Here is a 17,583-nt window from a genome sequence, read left to right as displayed (position 1 = left end):
TGGGTTAGAAATAAATAACTTATTTCACCTTCAACCCCTGGCTTGTGTTCTGCTTTGCGGGTCCTGAATCAGAGAACCCTTCCACTCTATGACTTCTGAGTCTGTTATCCCCCCTACTCAAACACAGAGACCATCTAGAAAGGCAAAAACTCCTGTGTAGTCTGATCCCATCATATAAGCACAGTATATGGTGAGATTTGAGGAGAACAAGAAAGGAAACATCATCATGCAGCCATCAAAGGTGAGTGAGTCATCAGGAGGAGTCTTGATTTCAGGTATGTGCTGTCCACCAGCAGTCATTCCTGAGGCTTTCCAGTCATTCTGTCCATCCCCCTCATCAGTGCATTATCTATTGTGGTTCATCCAAGGCTGAGGTGTAGACACCAACAAAATATGGCTTTTCATCCATAGTATTTTTGGAAAAGTAATTCCTCTGCAGTCATAGCTTTTGGCAGAATTCACCAGTTAAATGTATAATATGCTTGCATGGCTTCAGTAGACACCAATTAAATCGCATAATAAAACCCCAGGGAGAGCATGGTGAGGGGGCGAGCAGCCAACAATGAGTTGTCCATTAATAGCTTTGATGGAGCAAATCTTAAATCACAACAGCAAAAAAAAATTAGTGACACAGATTGACATTTTCGACCAGAAGCACAAAAACTTCAGAATTAACTGTAAATGTTTGAGCAGAGTTTCTTCTTCATAATGGGCTTTCATTAGTTTAGCATTGAAAGCATGTACCACGTAACTTTAACAACTCAGGATGAAGTAAGACTCAGATCACATGGCCACTCATGCACACGGCATGTGCATACATAGTGATTTTTTTCCCCCTGATTTTTAAGTGGTGTAATGACCTGACATGTATAACATGTATATGTCAGGTGCATAATGGCAAAAGTGAAATTTGCGAGTAGACATTGATACCCCCAAAATCATCAACATGTTCACTCCCAGTGTCCTACCATTTGTTTTGTTTGTTGTTGATATATTCCGAGTTTTTATCGGCATTTAATCTCCATTTACCCCCTCTCTGTGCCTCCTCTACGCCTGACGGTCCTGGAAGATGGTTCCCTCTCTGTCAGACCCCCTCTGCAGTTTCTTCAATGTTTGTTTCCTAATCACTTTTTTCTTTTTCTTTTTTTTTTTTTCATGATCTCACATTGGCAACCCTTTAATGTTGGTCATTTGTTGTCCCTGTGAATTAATTCAAAATACTAGCATTGTGAAGACTTCTGAGAATGTGATGAAGAGCTACACTTAAACTTGATGTAATTTGACCTGACTTGCTGCAAATAAAAAGATGGCATATTTATGATTTGGATCCAAATCAGCTTTGGTGACTCAGCAACATTACACTTAAAGAAGGGTAGTTTGATTCCATATTTTTCTTATTGTCAACAAATCCCATGAAAAGACCAAAATAACAATGTGCCTCTCAGTATTCTCTGTCCATTAAATGATGAATTGATTACTGAATGGGTGAACTGGGTACAAGACCAGGGGGGCAAGGGTCTGGACACAAAACCGCCACAAAAAGAGCGTAAATAGACAAAATCACCCAAAGAACATAAATAGTATAATTTGTATAAAGTCTAAGCAATGTCCTAAAACAGCTGGACACTGCAGTTTTTAGCAGCTTCTACTCAAACAGGAGTAAATAGCACATTTGTTGGGGACTATTTTCAGCTGTGGATGAATCTACATGTGGTGTGCTAGTGAGCATTTGTGACAGCAGGAGTGTGAATATGAGATTGACGCAAAATAAACTACAGTGTCCATGTTCATTTTAATGAAGGAACATGCTACTCTGTGCGATTATGTCACTCGACATGTTTCTAATAGTTTCAGGACAGAAATGGATCATTGTCACAGAAGAATAAAATATGTGTGGCTTTGGCTACATAGAAAGTACTTGTTGGTAGACTCATTTCAGTATTGATTATGGTGTTTCCATGATTTGTTGACAGCAACAAAAATATAGAATATTACCAGCTTTATCCTTTAAGGACATAACTAAACTGAAGATTACCTGCTGTATCACATTATCTTCAGTCTAAGTCTCATTTAATATGAGTAAGAAGAGAAAATGTATAGTTTATTTAGTGGTGGTGTTTTGGTGCAGAGGTCCTCTGACAGCTGCAAATAATTTGTGTTGATGCATTTAACTACAGTACCACTGACTAAAATCACATCAAATAGGTTGCTGGGAGTCAGCTAGCCAGTTTGCTGGTAAGTTAATTAGACATTAATTACAAATATTTACTTCTGAGGATTTTTAAACATTCAGGCATATCTGGAGCAGTGATCCCCACTGACGAACATATTCATCTTATCTTTCTCTATTTGCCGTAACCACAGAATAAGAGATAAACAACATTTTAAAAATGAAAGAAGGGATTTATCTGTGGTGGTAGTGGGTGGACAGCTGATATAAGGATTATCAGCATGACATGTTGTGACAGTACAATGAGTAAAGAGTGGTGGAAATGTGTTAACAGTTTGCAAAGGGGTAAAAAATAATTAATAACAAATTCATAGCACTACCATGCCAAATGCGATAGTGTGATAAACTGAAATGAAGCAAATATAATGAAGCCAAAATAACTATAGCTTTAGATAATGAATAATTTGTAGAACTGTAGGATTATGAGCATGGTACTTGCACAACAGAAAAAGACTTTGGCATTAAACCGTACCCTTGCCTCTGACTTTGGCCAGATTTTTCTAAGACCTTTGGCATCTGTCTTATCGTGGACAGAATAAGAATGAAACAGATCATGTTACATGATGTAATGACCGGTGGTTACATGTTATTTAACTGTCCAGAAATGACATGATACTGTGCCAAGAAATAACTTACCTGCACAACAGAGGAAGTTGCACAGGCGGCAATATCTCCTGCACTACTGGAATGTTATGTTATTTCCATTTCCTCTGCAGCAATTTGTTTTTATTCTCTCATGCTTGACGATCATTTTGTTGTGGTTGCCAAACAGTGCAGCTCTGAGCAGTGTGAAAGACTTTCCCCACTCATTCAATTTAAAGATGCCAGGCACATATAGACCCGTTTCAGACCTGGCATTAACACGCGTCTCGGGTGAACCGATCACAAGTGGACAGCTCAAAGACCCCACATACACCTTGCATTAAAATGTGTTTTGGGCGATCAGATTGCACATCGTGTTTGACTACATGAAAGCTCAGGTGTTTCTTCCCTGCTTCCAAAATCAATAATCAACAACGCGGCTTCATGAATGGTTGCCAACTCCTTCTATTCTTCTATTTTTTATGTCGTTGTACGTGGCCGAGCAGATCTCATTTGAATCTGAATGCGGACACTGGAGACACATATTAATAGCAGGTGTAAATGGAATCTGAGATCCAATCACACAGACCACATTTGGTGGTGGTCTGGACCTCGTGCAAATTTGTCCTGGGCTGCACTGAAGAACTGCCCACTCAACTGACATCCTTTGCCACAGTCTAATTAGTATCTGCAACAGCTTCGATTGGTTTCATAATGAACCATCACAAACACATTGACACAGACCTGCATGTCGTAGTCTGAGTGGCCAAAAACAAAGCATTTGGTCTTTGCCAACAGAAATGATGTATGTGTGTTTATGTGCATATAGAGCAGGGACGTGAGATGTGGAGATGCATTTTAATGCCAGGTGCGAACTCCCGTACTTAGTGTTGTCCACTTGTGATCAGATCACCCAAGACACCTGTTACTGCCAGGTCTGAACAGGGCCATAGAGAGAGGAGTTCTTCACTGTATGTGTGAAGTGATTTGGGACTGTGTGTGTGCAGTGCATTAATGGATTTAACATCGAGTAGAATCTATGTAGTATAAAGTATAAAGAAAATCTATGGAGACGTTGTGATGTCTGAAGATGTGATCTACTGTGCTATACATTTAAATTATTAAAAAGACACTTTTATGTCAAAGTAGTAGTTTTGATCTATAACATTTATCCAATTTATGCCACTTAATGGAATAACTTTTTAAGCAAGCAGATAAAATAAAACAATGGACACAATGCACACTATAAAAATGAGAGAAATAATGTATGATTGTATGATGCTGGTCAGGGTAGAGCATTTGATATGGTTTGTTAAGCGAGTCATACAGAAAGATGCTGTCAGCATCCTAAGTGCACATTACCACCAGTCAGATTGTATTTTGCCACAACGTGCATGCATGAAAAGATGTGCGCTTCCTAAATAAACTTACATTTTGCTAAATTTAAGAGATGTCCATGCATTAAAATGACTTCAACAGCTTGATGAACTGAATAAGCAAAGTCTGCACCTGGGCACTCTTGTTACAAAATAATCACAGCCAAACGACCCAGGTGACAGACAAAAAAGTAGATTCCATATGTATTAGAGGAATACATGAAATATAAGAACGTGTATATATATATATATATATTTATACGAGTAAATCCTCTGGTGTAAATTATCTGTTCCAATATTAATGGGAGTTGTTTCTTGCCTAAGCCACTTCCTGCCAGCTGCCAGTCTCCTTAGCAATTAATTTAATTCCATTTGTGTTGAAGAAGTGTTTGGACAGGAGACTGGAGACACAACAGTAGGGAGAGGCAACGTCTTCCGACAACGGGCCTTTGATGTTGCCAGTGCCCTTTAAAATAATTATGACAAGAGAGGAATGAAAACATGGTGCACATGCTGCTACATCTCAAAGACAATACAGGGTGAACCTGATACACCCGTTTACTGGAGGGTGATGTGTCTCCCTTTAATGATTTTTAATGATATTTCAATCAAACGAAATCTCTGTAGTTGCACCGGAATCTTAAACACAATGAATACAGTATATATCTTTCAAAGTTTTTGCACCCTTAGAGACAAATGGCACTCCTTTCTTTATTGCTCTGCTTTAAAAGTAGCTGTGTGTCTCCCATTCCCAATCTTTTTTCAAGTGAAATAAAAATAAGATCACTGAGGAACAACTACTGCAATGACAGCGGTGGAGGTGATAGGAGCTAGTGTGTGTTATTAATATGTGGATTGGAGTTTTTGACAAATAGTGTTTGTTCTATTCCACTGATCTACAAGTGGTGGCTGTAAAAAGAAACTTAGCAATGCACCAGAAAAGGCAGTGAAGAAGACCCACTGCTGGCTACCATAGACTATGTGTAAAGATGGATGTAGCCTCAGTGATATAACCCATAGGTTTATGAGGAGAAGTTTTGAAGCTTGTAATGCGCTGCTTGACTGTCACAATGGTGGCAGTGCCTGACTTCGCCTAACTCCCGGCTAATCCAAAAATGGGAAAAGAGGTGGAGCATGTGTGGAGCCAAAACTATGGGGCATGCCAGTTTTTGGCAAGCATGCGCTCACACACGTGTCACTCTAAGTGGCACGCCGTCCATTATACATAACTTTTTTAAAGACAAATTTAACAGGTGAGTTATATAAAAAAAATCACCCCCACACAGGTATCATGAAGGGGGAAAACAGCTGTGGCCATTCAAGGAACTGCAGTTTTTGTCACTTCTGTGTTGGCTTCATTTTTCAGCCCCAGAGTTTGCTAGCTACTAAAAAAGGATGTAAACAATGCAGGATTTAAATACTTAAAAAAAAATCTGCTTTGGAAATGTTTTATGAGGAAGGAAATGCATTCGACAAGTTTGCTAAACTTCAAGGATAGGCACAGTACGTTTTGGTGAGAAACACTGAACATGAACATAACTGTTGTTTGCTTACAAAGACCGCACACATGGAAGTTACTCTGCAAGTCAAAACTTCTTATTGTGACTTCGACATAATTCAGAGTAACATGATTCTTCTAATGATCAATCAGTCTGTAATTTATCATTGTCATTCACCATGTTATTAGTTCTGGATTTGTTTGGTTTATTTGCTTTTCAAATATCACTCAATCAGTTGTTCTACGAGAAGCATGCATTCGGCAAATCTGAAGGAAACTTGAAGTATGTACTTAAATGTACCATTAAATGTAGGTTATGCTTGTACTCTGATTATAATGACGTGACTCTAATGCAGGTAATTACGTAAAGTTGTTGGCAGTTTTAGCAATCAGTGTATTGCCTCACATTAATTCTGTGCATATAAACATAATCAGAGAAAAACATGTTAATATGTCTTTTGTTTATAAGTATGTCTCTTTGTGATTATTATAATTCCTACATGCTTAAGCTTATCACGTAAATGTAGTCTATGTAGATTAAGCATAATAACACACAATAACCTATTTGATCTAATTATGTTTTAATATATTTTCGTTATTAGAGGCAGAAGTTTTTCCACCCGAAACAAAATCAATGGCTTGAGAAAACAGTTTCTAAAAGTGACCTAAACCATCCTATTCCATAAAATTAAGGTAAAGCAAACAAATAATAAGTTCCTGAAAGCTGCTCTAAGGAGGAATCAAGGGAAGCTAATTGAGAAAAGCAATTCATTTAGCCGATTTAAAGTTTCATAGTAAATTTAATTACCACTCAGTGAATAATTTCCTCAAGTTTTCCTCATTTCACACAGCCAGGGCTGTAATTCTCAAAGTTAAACACAGCGTCACAGTTTTTTCTCCTCTCCCTAACAAAGCTCATTATCCACTGCTTTCTCCTCCTCCCTCTCTTTCTCCACCGTCCTCTGGCTTACTTTACTTTTCTGCTCCACAGCTCATCTTGTTCACTGCAGCCAATTTAAAAGCAGCTTAATCCTGGAGAGAATACAGTTGCTGCTTCTAGTTGCACTCTTGTGATTGATGTCTGGTAAGATCTAATCTAATGCAGGATGTTTGTGTGATTGACACCACACAGGTGTGCTCCTACAAATGCTAGTGGATGCAAAAAACCACAAAGGGGGTTTACTTTGTGCCCACCGCCTGCTTAGAGATTAGAACATGTCAAGGCTGCAAAACTAGCAAGTGCTTCCTGACTGCATTTGAAATCAGCTTTCAAATCAGGGGTTCTCTTGTTTTCCTCTTCTTGCTGTCTATTTTTGTTGTCTTTAAAAAAAAAACACAGTATCTGCAACAGCTTTGATTGGTCGAAAGAGTGGTACTGCGACGCAGTGCGGGAAGTTTTTCAGGAAGCCAAGTCAAAGACAGCTCCTCTAAAAACATAAGGCATTAAGTGGGACATGTAGCCCGAGGGTATCATTTTATAAGCAAAGATAACCTACTGGGATTTGATACAGATAGACGGCTGCTGCATCCAACAAACCGCATAACATTGACTCATAGTAAACCACAAGATGCAAGTTTTCATTCATATCGACAGGAAGCCAAGCACATATCAAATTCACACATTACGCGCATCGTTTGTGTTTCTGCTCGATCAAAAAATACAGTAACTCGAAACTAATTACCCATGGGGTTTGTAGATGTATAACTCTGCGATGTAATAGGCATGCAGCATTTCGAGATAAGCAGATAATGTTTTAGCAATGCACAAAACAGGGTACATGACTTGGTACAGAACACCGAGGAATGTGTCCTACCATTTCCAGTTGCTGTGCTCTCTGCTCTCATTCCAGACCCTGTCTTAGATCTTTGTCACATTCAAAACATTTCAACATGTCAAATCAGGAAAAACATATAATAACATTTTGTAAAGCTGCTCCTAGGTGTCCTTGTAGGTGCCAGGTATTGTATACATTACTGTGATTCACTAGTATATTGGGCAAGCCACCATTACTGTTATATGCACATCTGGGTGTTTTCTGCTCTGACATCAAAAAACTTTGTCCCATTTCCATACTGCTTGCCAACTGTATGCTATGTTAATATTATTATTATATACTAATCTTAATGATATAGCTACTCTTTCTGAAAATTAAACTTCACAAAGAGACAGCAGTATGCTTTGACAATAATCTAATTCAAATGTATCAAACTTGCTTTTATTGCGCATATTTTCATACTAAAAATATTCTTAGAATAAGGATGTAGTGTAAAAAAGATTTGTTCCTCACCTGCCCTCTAGTTGTCCTCAGCGTGCTATCAATCTATACAGACGCTGGTTTGTTCAGTTAGTTTTGTCAGAGACTTTATGTGTGCCTCTCTTTTCTTTTTATTTCTGCCTGCCTGAGACCACTTGCTAGTCCTTCACCTGTCTCACCTCTACAAAGTGCAGCAGCCATCCCAGGCATCATAAACAGACGTCTCTGGGCTGGACTGGTCATGGAGTCAACTTTAACTTTATTTGTCCTATAGTCCAGGTTCTAACAACACCAAGCCTGACATTCTCTCCTGACAGGTCAGTTCACCTGTACAGTTTGAAAATTCTGAAACCTTTCTGCCTTCCACCTGTGTCAGTTGGAGATATCATGAGACTCAGAGCACCGTAAAACACTGAACTCTGAATAATAAACCAACAGCAAGCACATGTTTTGTTGTTAAGCTGTTTGTGCCAGACTCTCTCTGCTCTCAGTTCTGGCAGTTGGGGAACTCTTTGTGCCTGTCCATCACCTAACTTTAGACATTTACCTGGCTAAAGACCTGTTTTGACCTTACAGCATACTAAAGAGCATACTTATTAGTGACAGGTCAACTGTCATGAGGTCTGCTTCTCAAAATCTGCCTTGTGGGTCCTGTCTGCATAACTAAGAGAGCCAACCCCTTTTCTGTGCAACCACACATTCAGTGCTCGGTGAGTGCATCCCTGTTCTGCACACTTAAAGTTATGCTTGTCAGAAAGAGTTCTCCGTCTTCTGCTTCCAGGCCCTCGCCACCAATAAGGCTTATCATCAGAGTCTATGTGGTCGAACTGCTCAGGGGTTCTAGCCCAGGAATGCTCTGGCGTGAGGGGACGGTAATAAATATCAATCACATATTAATTATAACAGTATGATGATTGTTGAATAGTTATTGCACTGCAGTATAAACTTGTGAATCCATTTTGATGTATGTGTATAGTATTAATTTTCCATTAAAGGTTGTAGAAAAAAAAAAACCCAGTATTATCACAACTTGCATCCATTCAACTAGCACATTGTTATTCCCTGTTTATTTGAAATGAGACATGTGCAACTGTTATGGCAGAGAAAAAGTACTTCCAGCCTGCCTGAAAAAAAGCACAAAAGAGAAATACTGCAGTGAAAACACTTGGCTGCACTGATAACAGCCTAAAGGTGCTGGTAAGGTTCACAAGAACCTTCACAATAGGAGCCTTGAGAGGATTTTATTGGACTTTCTGCACACAGAAGTTAGAACGCACTTTTCTGAGGGTGTTTTTTATGTCTGTATTGGCTCCATTCTGATGCTTTCTTCCCCCTTTTCTACTGTAAACACCCTGTTCTCGTTTGCCTCGTGAAATTGCTTTTATAACTCAAAAATAAAATGTGGTTTGGCAAATGGACAAATCTTTTCCTGTCATTCCCTAAAAATGTGGTTATACTTGGACAAACATACTGTATAAAATCTAAAGTTTGACTCACAAATTGAACATCCTTGAAAGATGAGTGTCTTCTTTAACAGGGTATTTTTTATTGTGAGGTCCTAGTTCTTCCCTCCTATCCCCTAATGCTGGTAAGGCATCCCTGCATTGTCACTCATCTTGATGAGTTGCCTTGAAACAGCGTCTAGCCTGGAGCTGAGGGAACCAGCATCTGTAAAGACAACAACAGATGTTAAAGCAAAAGGCCAAGCAACACGTGAAGTAATCAAGTTTTTATTTCTTGTTTTTTCCCATGTTTTTGTTGGGCCCTGTCTGCTCTTGCTGGATACTTTTCTTGCTATGAGTACTCTAGCTTAAAAACGGGAATCTGAACATTTTTCTAATTAAAACCAAGGGTGTGAATAAAATAAAACGGCTCCAGTTCATAAAAAAGTAGTGATTTCAGTATATGAACATAGTTCGGCATTCTCTGCAATGACATTGCAGTACAGTGCATCTTTTAATATGCAACAAACTGTGTTTGGTGGGTCAAAAGTATGCATACTTTTTTTAAGTATATGTGAATCAACCCGACATAATGGGATCTCAGGGCAAAGTTTACAGTCTTAAGCTATGTTTACTTAAGGTTGGACAGGAACTTTTTTGTCATCTCTGATCTCTACTGCTGTATTATCAATGTAAATCCTGTCAAGTGAATGTGAATACAGCGCCCTGAATGATGATTTAATCCTACAGTAAGTGTTCCTGGATGATGCTGTGAGTCCCAGTGTGAATGTTAAATTAAGTCTCAATGCTATCTTAAATCAGGCTCCATGCCAGGCATCTAGTGGTCAGACATTTTTTTCAACACACACACACAGAAAATGTGTATTTGGGCAGATGCTGTGAGTGTGTGCATGAATAATACACAGCATATGTAATGACTCCTGTGCTCTTGGCTGGAGAGCTGTTTGTGCTGCAGTGGGCGGTCGTGTCAACCTGTCTGACATAAGAATCATCATACTGAATTTGAATCTGCTCCGTAAAAGCTTTGCTACATTGTCTGACTACTACAATGAAAAATCTGAGTCTGGATGCAGGATGGAAGTATTCACACTTGAGAGCATGTCTGTTGTCAGAATACTCTTTCTATCTCAGTCTGCCTAGGTGAATTTTTTGATATGACAGAGAAAATATGAACTTTTCTTAAACCTGCTTTGGGGCAGTGGAAACACATTTTGAACAAAACACTGACATATCATCTTCATTTAAGCTGATATGGTGAACTTGTGAGTCGTGTTTCTGGTCACCTGGTGAATTTCAACCCAACTCTGTTCTAGGTCTGTTTTTAGTCTTTACTCACTCCTGGGGGAGATTTCTGGCTCTTTAGCTGCTAAATGCAACACTGTGTTCACTGACTCAGCTTTTACACTGAAAACAGCCACCTGCCGTGGAGGAAAACAACACTTTGACAGCAGTGAGAGTGCACCTTAACAGTAAAGTTGAAAATCACTATAAAGCTCCGTAAAGCTGAGCAGAGCTGCAAATTCAGGTGATAATTCTTGGTTCATAACCATCAGCAATTCTTTTCACACTGTGACAATGTTTTCACATTGTGACTTGATACAATGTCATAATAACAGTATTGATTACAGCTGCTTTAAATAACCTGCCATTTGTGAATGTGATCATATATTGTAAATGTGAGCCCACAGCGGCTTTCCAGTAAAAGCGAAATCCAACACACTCTGAGTATGAGGCACTTTGCTGTTTTGTTGTTTTGTTTAGTGAGTTTTACTTTAGACCTAAATAACCCTAAAAAAAAAACAAAAAACAGCAAAAACATCAGTTGAGGCACAATTACCGTTTTCTAATGACATTTCATTTTGAAGACAGTATTTGTAGCCAAGAATATTAATATCGATGAGAGGAGTGGAATGGTGAAACATTGATGAGCTTTCACAATAATACAACAAAACCCCAGCATCATATTGTGATGGTTTGTGTTTAATTTCCTTATTATACAGTTTTTCATTGCTTGTCTCAAAGCAGCTAAGCCTGTGCCTTGCTGCTTTGAGACAAGCAAATCCCATAAGGGGTGGGCCGACTGATCGGAAAATTCTGCTTTTGTGTTTTCACCGGATACAGCTGTCCATACCACTATTACTACAGTATCAAAAATACAATATCCATAAAAGCATAAGGAAATATGGTACTCATACATTGATAGGACAGAACAGCATTTATGTGCTTTGTGTTTAAAGGACAGTGGCAATGTTTTTGCTGATTTAATTAACCTACTCCCAGTGATAGCTGCTTTTTGTGAATGAAGGGCAAGAGGAATAATATCTCTTACTGATTCATTCCATGTGGTAAAAATTAATATGAGATATATGAAAAATATGACACTCTGCTGTTCTTGATTGAATGTTATGGTGATAGAAGCAACCTTTGCCCATTTTCTTCATCGCCCCCACTGTAAATGAGGAGTTCATTGCTTTTTATGATTTTCTGGAGGTGGGTCGTCAATTACATTATCTACAACATCTCTGAATTCCCATTGAGGAATGAATGTTTTCTAAAATGCCTAGAGATCTCTGTAAAGAGTATTTAACAGCTGTGGTCCATCACACACACTGTTCAGACCTATGGGAAATTTGGAGTATCATAGGAGGTTTGCTGGAAGAAACCGCAACACCCAGATGATTTCCAAGACAGGCAGACATGGGAAGAACATGCAGACTCTGCACAGCAATGCCTCCAAACAGACAGAACATTCAAACCCCAGAACGTCCTCCCTGGTGGAAGAAGTATTCACATTCTTTTAAATACCATACAACCATGTAAAAATATTTAATCACAAGTAAAGGTCATGCATTAAAAATGCCACTTAAGAAAAAGTACCAAAGTATTATCAAATAAATATCCTTAAAACAGCACAAATAAAGGGACTCACTCTCCAGACATGTCCCTTGTGGCCGATATATTATTATACTATATATGACATTGAAATATATGAAATGTTGACACAAATCATGTTGAATGGATTATTAGAAAATAATTAAAATACAGCAAGAATGCAAGAATGAGTAACATCTTCTCTTGTGAAGACATTGTGGTGCAAGTCCTCCTTCATACTGTTGCTGGAAGTGTTTCACTTCTGACCTCCCTCGTTATGTTGCCTCTGCTGTGGCTAAAAAAGAAATCTCTGACTAGCAACAGAAACACGTCTTTATGATGGCATTGCGTCATTTTCACGAGAAACATTTGACTAGATACAGCTGGCTAACTGCATCACAATTGATTAAGGCAAGAGCCAACAATATCACAAGTTCAGATATCTGTTTCTTATCTTGTTTTAGGGCTGTTATCAGTTCAATCACAGACTCAATCCTCAGCTATTGAGGTAACACAATAAAAATGTTCCTGCTTTTCATGGATGTTCATTGTTTAAAGACTGTGCTTTCGTCTCAACAGAGGAAACTCCGGAAATGTGCAGTTCACCTACTCTTGCTGCGATGATGTGTTTTAGTCAATTGTACCTGTACTGTAGTAGGCTGACTACTGATGAATGGATATTGGTATCTACCCAACATATTTAACAAATGTGACAATAATAAATTGTTAATTAACATTTTTGCTAGTGTTCCTCCATTCTTAAAAATGCCAACACACCATTGGTTTCAACCCTTGCTTGGGCACCAGTAAGTTACCAGAAATTAAATCTGTCTTTTAATGCAGTGCAGTCCAAGACAATACTCCACATCCATAATACCATATTTATTAAATGAATCATTTTTAATTGTTGATACTGTCAGAGAGATGTTCATTTATCTTAATAGAAATTTTTATGACGTGACATTTTTATAGCTAGTTTGACTTTTGTAGTCCTACATGAAGTTAAAGTTATTGATTCATTAATAATAATTATTTTCCCCACATTTTCAGTACATCTCTGTCATATGTACAGTCAACAATCAATAGATATTAATGACAGAGTGATACGGCAACAATTTAATCTTTGAGTCTTAATGTGATGATTTTGTTAAAATATTTGTAAATATTTAGATTTGGATATGTTTAGAGCTGTTCGTTGATTAATAAATAAACTGATTGAACCAAAATTAATCTGCAAGTATTTTGATCAAACAAAAATGTAAAACGTGCTAGTTTACAATACAATGAAATAACTTTGAACTGAACGTTTTTGTACTGAGAGAAAGACAAATTCAGCTATTTACAGATGTCACCTGTTAGGCTGTGGGAAGTTTACATTGGGGTTTACATGCATTTCTATAACTCACTCATTTAAACCTTATTAAGGCCTAAATTCTGAATATTGAGGGCGTGGCCGTTTTGAGTGGCGTCACAGCTAAGCTCCCTGGTCTGCATCACCTTAACACTGAACGTGACCTCGGCGTGTTGGTGCCTTTTGGGTGATTTTTCATGCAAATTGAATTGGACCCATAATATGGCTTGCGGTGCGGTTCATTGACTAACAGAACGTGAGGAAGTCTGTTCTCCTGTACTTTGAGGTGAGTGAAATTAGCTAACTAATTAGCAGGTATGGTGTCTGCACCTGGCTTGTTAGCTTAGCCTGTTAACTAGCTAATTAGCTAGCAAATGAATTAGCCTTGGGTTAGCTCTCAAGCAAGACGCCCAGCTGTGCTAATAATGCTAACGGGAACCTGTCTTCCGTCTTTGCATTTTTGGATTAGCCAGGAGTCAGATGGAGTCGGGCACTGACGGCGGAGCAGCCCACTCTGAGTTTCGAAACTGCTCTTCAGAAACCTGTGGCCGACGTCATGGATGCGACGCTCATCTTTAAGCGCCCTCGGACCAAGGAGCTAAGGTAGCAGCACTTAGCCAAGTTAATGAATGGACTTTGGATAGAAGCATATTGAACAGGGGCAACTTCTCAACAACAGTCCCTAAACAGGAGGAAACTGGCAGGAGCCTTTTCTAGATGTCTGCTCATTAAATTAATTGAGACCAACAGTGACTGATGTTCCTGATACACCTGAAGTAATTTCCTGCACAATCAGACTCATCCACTGTAAAATTAGGATCAAGAGGTTCTTGTGAGGAAAACAAGACAGAGTAACTTCAGAAGGTAAGAACATTTTGTATTTGTTTGCTATTGCTGTTGTTTGTTGACTTGCATTTCATAAACTTAGAGCATAAGGTGCTTAATTTGAGTGTTGGCTGATGCTGGACTTACATGAATTAGGAGTGTCCCATAAATGTTGTTAGTAGAGAATGTAGTAGCTGTTCCTTATCTGCCAGTTATGTTCTCCATTACATTGATTATTCATTTTGTCTATGAAATGTCAATACGTAGTGAAAAACGCCTGTTCACAATCTCTCCAGAGCCTCTCCAGAGTCCAAGGTGACATTTCCCAATAGCTCGATTTGTCTGTCCGTCAGTCCAAAACTGAAGAAAAAGATTAAACTATCATGTATCAAAGAAAATAAGCAAATTCTCACATTTGATAAGCTAAAATCAGCAAATGTTTTCACATTCCGGCTTGAGAAGTGACCGAAACAACCAATCATCATCTAAATAGTTGCAGATTAATTTCCTTTCCCTTGACTAATCGTTGCAGCCCTAAAGGAATGTCCTTGAAGGGTTATGGTGGTATCACCTGCTGCTGCTGTTGTTGTATGTACTGTAGCTGGTCTGAGAGCAAATGTGAGAGCATGTCTGTTGTCAGCTTCTAGAATTAATGTAAATCCAGTTTTCTGTTCATAGCTGTGTTTATATATCGTGAGTCTGGGTGTGTTTCCGTCTGTACTCAACGTGGAGATATGAGGGCTGTAGCATCCTTTTGTCATTTGCCACGCTGGTAAAAGTGAGAGGCCTGCTTTTGATGACTGACACATATAGTAGTTACTCCAATCCTTTGTAGTTCATGCTTTCTTGGTTTATTTTGTACTTTGGCTGAACATGTGGCTGTAACATTTTTGTCAGTTTTATTATTTATTTATATTATGTAATTGTTGTAATACTCAGATTTAGATTCTCGTGTTTTCATCAAACATCTCTAAAAATAGAAAGGCTTCTATCTTGCATCGTCATTTAAATGGTGCAAATGCTGCATCGTGATTGTGTGCTAAAAAGATCATGATATGATTTTTATAATTCATATAATCTCAATACCTCTATGAGTCTAAAAACTGACTACTTGGAGTGCAACCTATTGTATGGTCACATTACCTCACTCGTATAACATACCTTTCAGAACCAGTGCCCATCTCTGAAACTACTGTGCATATAGAAGGACTAATTTTCTTTTTATTCAGATGGCGACATTTACCAAGCCAGAGAACCAGATAATTATCTCAGGAATCAGCGGATCAAACCACAGTTAAAAATTACAGTATATAATGTATAGCTAACAATTATTTTCATGACTAACTAATGTGTCAATTATTTTCTCAATTAACTGGTTCAGAAAAAAGTTAAATGCTGTCACAGTTGTGATCTACTCAAATTGGTTTCAAAGATATCCAGTTTAAAAAGTGGTAAAAGAAATTGGTTTGAAATATGACATGGATTATTAATAAACCATCAAAATTGTTTTTGAGTACTTCTTTGTTGATCAACTAATCAGTCAATTGACTAATCGCTTCAGCTCTAGAATATTGGATTTGCATTCAGTGGGTGGTGAGAAAGAGAAATCCAACAGGATTGCCAGGTTATTTTTGTCTACTTGATGCAAGGAAACTGGAACATTTAATAACTAATAACTTTATAAGCTAAATGCTAATTATTGTGAGTTTTTCTTCTTCTTTCTGTCCCACTAGTAGTTACAGAATTGCTCTATTGAGCTGCTTTTACACTTCTTACAGATTATTGGTGTATGCAAAAGAATTTCATAGGGCACTATAGTGTAGCCACTGACTTTACCTTTTAATTTTTTTCATTCTTATGTTCCATTCTACTTTACATGTCTAATTTGCATGCAAGTAGTAGAGCGAACAAAAGAAAAAGTAGAGAAAAAAACAAAAGAAAGAAGGAGTGCTCACCTGCAATGTGCACTGTTTTATTTATGAAGGCTCTGCCAGGCACGATGGAGACAAATTACCTTTTAACAATGTGAAATAGAATTTTGTTTACAAGGCTACGCTTCCCCTTGCTTTTTCAAATGAGATTTTTCACAGCCTCCTCATTTGTATCTCACAGCATTATCGTCTCAATCTTTCAAAACCAATCAGTCTCAAGAAAAGAACAGGGAAAAAAGGAGAATGAATCACTGCTGTTCATAAAACAAGCCATTAAGTGTATTTATGAATGCACACCACATCAGCCACCAGCCATCGACACCCCCCTCCTCCGTCCTCCTCAAAACCACCCATCAGTTCAGTCATTTTAGTGACATCCCCTCCACAATTTTATTTAAAGCCCAATACAGTCTGCAGCATGGTGGATCGCCCTCTGTGAAAGGCTATACTTGGTGAGATTTGGGAAATGTTTACACAGTTTGTACAGACAGAAGGTAATAAGAGAACAGAGTGGAAACACACTCAACTAAAACACAACCATATCAGTGCATCACAGAGCTGCTGTGAACAACCATTTCTAAGCCTGGAATCCATTTCATAGATTATCAGCATTTGATACTAAGGCTAACCAAGCAGAGCATATAGTCTTTGTTTGCAAAACACAGCAAGGTATTTAGGCAGACAAAATCAACATCCGTTGAATCCTCTCTTTTAGCTCACTTTGTTACATTGCCTTTGCCTACTGGTGATGTGTTTTTTGATTACCATTGTTTTGTTTTTGTGTAACCATGATTTTCTGCATGCTTGTTGTTGCTGTGAAACGAAACCATGGGACATTAAAGATATAATATTATAGTAGTAGAGAACAAATTTTATTACATTATGCATTATAAATTGTAATTTTGGTCTGTGAACAATATACATAACATTAGAAAAATAAATGCTTCTTAAATACCTAGTTAATACATGTAAGTGACCAAACATTATACCTTAACCTAAAAAGACATTGTTGTTGATAGAATTCTCATGGAATTATATTAATTTGACCTTTTTAAATGAGGGATATTAACAATTCTGGTAGTATTGATTTGATCATACAGTGAGAAAAAGTGTCTGAATTTGTAATTGACAAAAAAAGATGCATTGAGAAAATATTTTTTATTTTATATTTTCTTAGTTCCTGTCATGTTTTTAACATGAC

At 38.0% G+C, this 17,583-nt stretch overlaps 1 long non-coding RNA gene across 1 annotated transcript in view; it reads left to right on the top strand.

Annotated features, from left to right (window-relative positions):
- The first annotated feature begins 13,812 nt into the window (after positions 1 to 13,812).
- LOC130166580 (uncharacterized) overlaps positions 13,813 to 17,583 on the top strand; it is an 87,746-nt gene continuing 83,975 nt past the window's right edge. The window contains exons 1-2 of the long non-coding RNA XR_008827164.1: positions 13,813 to 13,912; positions 14,096 to 14,490. This is a non-coding gene — a long non-coding RNA (uncharacterized LOC130166580). The remainder of the gene's footprint in view (positions 13,913 to 14,095; positions 14,491 to 17,583) is intronic.

Source organism: Seriola aureovittata, chromosome 3 (assembly GCF_021018895.1).
Source record: "Seriola aureovittata isolate HTS-2021-v1 ecotype China chromosome 3, ASM2101889v1, whole genome shotgun sequence".
Taxonomy (NCBI): Eukaryota; Metazoa; Chordata; class Actinopteri; order Carangiformes; family Carangidae; genus Seriola; species Seriola aureovittata.
Note: the sequence above shows the minus strand (reverse complement) of the source record. Positions and strands in the feature narration are given on the sequence as shown.